The sequence below is a fragment of the Gallinula chloropus genome, assembly GCF_964237585.1.
Source record: "Gallinula chloropus genome assembly, contig: HAP1_SCAFFOLD_37, whole genome shotgun sequence".
Classification (NCBI taxonomy): domain Eukaryota; kingdom Metazoa; phylum Chordata; class Aves; order Gruiformes; family Rallidae; genus Gallinula; species Gallinula chloropus.
In genome coordinates, this window is record NW_028168691.1 from 1,067,589 (window position 1) to 1,073,526 (window position 5,938).

Genomic DNA, 5,938 nt, shown 5'->3' on the forward strand with positions numbered 1-5,938 from the left:
CGACAACGAAGCAGACAACGACGGAGAAAGACGACAACGACGAAGAAAGACGACAACGAAGCAGACAACGACGGAGAAAGACGACAACGACGGAGAAAGACGACAACGAATCAGACAACGACGGAGAAAGACGACAACGAAGTAGAAATACAACAGTGACGGTGAAAGACAACAACGAAGCAGACAATGACGGAGAAAGACGACAACGACGGAGAAAGACAACAACGACTGTGAAAGACGATAAAGACGGAGAAAGACGACAAAGAAGCAGACAACGACGGAGAAAGACGACAACGAAGCAGACAACGACGGAGAAAGACGACAACGAAGAAGACAACGAAGGAGAAAGACGACAAGGAAGCAGACAACGACGGAGAAAGACGACAACGACGCAGACAACGACGGAGAAAGACGACAACGAATCAGACAACGACGGAGAAAGACGACAAAGACGCAGACAACGACGGAGAAAGACGACAACGAAGCAGACAACGACGGAGAAAGACGACAACGACGGAGAAAAACGACAAGGAGTCAGACAACGACGGAGAAAGACGACAACGACGGAGAAATGCGACAACGACAGAGAAAGATGACAACGAAGCAGACAATGACAGAGAAAGACGACAACGACGGAGAAATACAACAACGAAGCAGACAACAACGGAGAAAGACGACAACGACGGAGAAAGACGACAACGACGGAGAAAGATGACAACGAAGCAGACAACGACGGAGAAAGACGACAACGAACCAGACAACGATGGATAAAGACGACAACGACGGAGAAAGACGACAAGAACGGAGAAAGACGACAACGAAGCAGACAACGACGGAGAAAGATGACAACGACTGAAAAAGACGACACCGAAGCAGACAACGACGGAGAAATACAACAACGACGGAGAAACACGACAACGACGGAGAAAGACGACAACTAAGCAGAAGACGGAGAAAGACGACAACGAAGCAGACAACTACGGAGAAAGACGACAACGACGGAGAAAGACGACAACGAAGCAAACAACGACGGAGAAAGACGACAACGACAGAGAAAAACTACAACGACGGAGAAAGACGACAACGAAGCAGACAACGACGGAGAAAGACGACAACGAAGACAACGACGGACAAAGACGACAACGAAGCAGACAACGACGGAGAAAGACGACAACGACTGAGAAAGACGACAACGAAGCAGACAACGACGGAGAAAGACGACAACGAAGCAGACAACGACGGAGAAAGACGACAACGACGGAGAAAGATGCCAACGAAGCAGACAACGACGGAGAAAGAAGACAACGACGGAGAAAGACGACAAGGAAGCAGACAACGACGGAGAAAGACGACAACGACGGAGAAAGACGACAACGATGGAGAAAGAAGACAACGAAGCAGATAACGAAAGAGAAAGACGACAACGACGGAGAAAGATGACAACGAAGCAGACAACGACGGAGATAGACGACACCGAAGCAGACAACGACGGAGAAAGACGACAACGTCGGAGAAAGACGACAACGACGGTGAAAGACGACAATGAAGCAGACAACGACGGAGAAAGACGACAACGACGGAGAAAGACGACAACTAAGCAGAATACGGAGAAAGACGACAACGAAGCAGACAACTACGGAGAAAGACGACAACGACGGAGAAAGACGACAACGAAGCAAACAACGACGGAGAAAGACGACAACGACAGAGAAAAACTACAACGACGGAGAAAGACGACAACGAAGAAGACAACTACGGAGAAAGACGACAACGAAGACAACGACGGACAAAGACGACAACGAAGCAGACAACGACGGAGAAAGACGACAACGAAGCAGACAACGACGGAGAAAGACGACAACGAAGCAGACAACGACGGAGAAATACGAAAACGAAGCAGACAACGACGGAGAAATACGACAACGACGGAGAAAGACGACAACGATGGAGAAAGAAGACAACGAAGCAGCCAACGACGGAGAAAGACGACAACGACGGAGAAAGACGACAACGAAGCAGACAACGACAGAGAAAGACGATAACGACGGATAAAGACGACAACGAAGCAGACAACGACGGAGAAAGACGACAACGACGGAGAAATATGACAACGAAGCAGACAACGAAGGAGAAAGATGACAACGACGGAGAAAGACGACAACGACGGAGAAAGATGACAACGAAGCAGACAACGACGGAGAAAGACGACAACGACGGAGAAAGACGACAACGAAGCAGACAACGACGGAGAAAGACGACAACGAAGCAGACAACGACGGAGAAAGACGACAACGACGGAGAAAGACGACAACGAAGCAGACAACGACAGAGAAAGACGACAACGACGGATAAAGACGACAACGAAGCAGACAACGACGGAGAAAGACGACAATGACGGAGAAATACGACAACGAAGCAGACAACGACGGAGAAAGACGACAACGACGGAGATAGACGACAACGACGGAGAATGATGACAACGAAGCAGACAACGACGGAGAAAGACGACAACGAACCAGACAACGATGGATAAAGACGACAACGACGGAGAAAGACGACAACGATGGAGAAAGACGACAACGAAGCAGACAACGACGGAGAAAGATGACAACGACGGAAAAAGACGACACCGAAGCAGACAACAACGGAGAAATACGACAACGACGGAGAAAGACGACAACGACGGTGAAAGACGACAACGAAGCAGACAACGACGGAGAAAGACGACAACGACGGAGAAAGACGACAACTAAGCAGAAGACGGAGAAAGACGACAACGAAGCAGACAACTACGGAGAAAGACTACAACGACGGAGAAAGACAACAACGAAGCAAACAACGACGGAGAAAGACGACAACGACAGAGAAAAACTACAACGACGGAGAAAGACGACAACGAAGCAGACAACGACGGAGAAAGACGACAACGAAGACAACGACGGACAAAGACGACAACGAAGCAGACAACGACGGAGAAAGAAGTCAACGATGCAGACAACGACGGAGAAAGACGACAACGAAGCAGACAACGACGGAGAAAGACGACAACGAAGCAGACAACGACGGAGAAAGACGACAACGACGGAGAAAGACGACAAGGAAGCAGACAACGACGGAGAAAGACGACAAAGAAGCAGACAACGACGGAGAAAGACGACAACGACGGAGAAAGATGACAACGAAGCAGACAACGACGGAGAAAGACGACAACGACGGAGAAAGACGACAACGACGGAGAAAGACAACAACGAAGCAGACAACGACGGAGAAAGACGACAATGACGGAGAAATACGACAACGAAGCAGACAACGACGGAGAAAGACGACAACGACGGAGAAAGACGACAACAAACTAGACAACGACGGAGAAAGACGACGACGAAGCAGACAATGACGGAGAAAGACGACAACGACGGAGAAAGATGACAACGAAGCAGACAACGACAGAGAAAGACAACAACGACGGAGAAAGACGACAACGAAGCAGACAACGACGGAGAAAGACGACAACGAAGCAGACAACGACGGAGAAAGACGACAACGACGGAGAAAGACGACAAGGAAGCAGACAACGACGGAGAAAGACGACAAAGAAGCAGACAACGACGGAGAAAGACGACAACGACGGAGAAAGATGACAACGAAGCAGACAACGACGGAGAAAGACGACAACGACGGAGAAAGACGACAACGACGGAGAAAGACAACAACGAAGCAGACAACGACGGAGAAAGACGACAACGACGGAGAAATACGACAACGAAGCAGACAACGACGGAGAAAGACGACAACGACGGAGAAAGACGACAACGAACCAGACAACGACGGAGAAAGACGACGACGAAGCAGACAACGACGGAGAAAGACGACAACGACGGAGAAAGATGACAACGAAGCAGACAACGACAGAGAAAGACAACAACGACTGAGAAAGACGACAAGGAAGCAGACAACGACGGAGAAAGACGACAACGACGGAGAAAGACGACAACGACGGAGAAAGAAGACAACGAAGCAGACAACGACAGAGAAAGATGACAAAGACGGAGAAAGATGACAACGAAGCAGACAACGACGGAGATAGAGGACAACGAAGCAGACAACGACGGAGAATTACGACAACGTCGGAGAAAGACGACAACGAAGCAGACAACGACGGAGAAAGACGACAACGACGAAGAAAGACGACAACGAAGCAGACAACGACGGAGAAAGACGACAACGACGGAGAAAGACGACAACGAATCAGACAACGACGGAGAAAGACGACAACGAAGTAGAAAAACAACAGTGACGGTGAAAGACAACAACGAAGCAGACAACGACGGAGAAAGACGACAACGACGGAGAAAGACGACAAGGAAGCAGACAACGACGGAGAAAGACGACAACGACGCAGACAACGACGGAGAAAGACGACAACGAAGCAGACAACGACGGAGAAAGACGACAACGACGCAGACAACGACGGAGAAAGACGACTACGACGGAGAAAACGACAAGGAGGCAGACAACGACGGAGAAAGACGACAACGAAGCAGACAACGACGGAGAAAGACGACAACGACGGAGAAAGACGACAACGAAGCAGACAACGACGGAGAAAGACGACAACGACGGAGAAAGACGACAACGAAGCAGACAACGACAGAGAAAGACGACAACGACGGATAAAGACGACAACGAAGCAGACAACGACGGAGAAATACGACAACGAAGCAGACAACGACGGAGAAAGACGACAACGACGGAGAAAGACGACAACAAACCAGACAACGACGGAGAAAGACGACGACGAAGCAGACAACGACGGAGAAAGACGACAACGACGGAGAAAGATGACAACGAAGCAGACAACGACAGAGAAAGACAACAACGACGGAGAAAGACGACAACGAAGCAGACAACGACGGAGAAATACGACAACGAAGCAGACAACGACGGAGAAAGACGACAACGACGGAGAAAGACGACAACGAAGCAGACAACGACGGAGAAAGACGACAACGACGGAGAAAGACGACAACGAAGCAGACAACGACAGAGAAAGACGACAACGACGGATAAAGACGACAACGAAGCAGACAAGGACGGAGAAATACGACAACGACGCAGACAACGACGGAGAAAGACGACTACGACGGAGAAAACGACAAGGAGGCAGACAACGACGGAGAAAGACGACAACGAAGCAGACAACGACGGAGAAAGACGACAACGACGGAGAAAGACGACAACGAAGCAGACAACGACGGAGAAAGACGACAACGACGGAGAAAGACGACAACGAAGCAGACAACGACAGAGAAAGACGACAACGACGGATAAAGACGACAACGAAGCAGACAACGACGGAGAAATACGACAACGAAGCAGACAACGACGGAGAAAGACGACAACGACGGAGAAAGACGACAACAAACCAGACAACGACGGAGAAAGACGACGACGAAGCAGACAACGACGGAGAAAGACGACAACGACGGAGAAAGATGACAACGAAGCAGACAACGACAGAGAAAGACAACAACGACGGAGAAAGACGACAACGAAGCAGACAACGACGGAGAAAGACGACAACGAAGCAGACAACGACGGAGAAAGACGACAACGACGGAGAAAGACGACAAGGAAGCAGACAACGACGGAGAAAGACGACAAAGAAGCAGACAACGACGGAGAAAGACGACAACGACGGAGAAAGATGACAACGAAGCAGACAACGACGGAGAAAGACGACAACGACGGAGAAAGACGACAACGACGGAGAAAGACAACAACGAAGCAGACAACGACGGAGAAAGACGACAACGACGGAGAAATACGACAACGAAGCAGACAACGACGGAGAAAGACGACAACGACGGAGAAAGACGACAACGAACCAGACAACGACGTAGAAAGACGACGACGAAGCAGACAACGACGGAGAAAGACG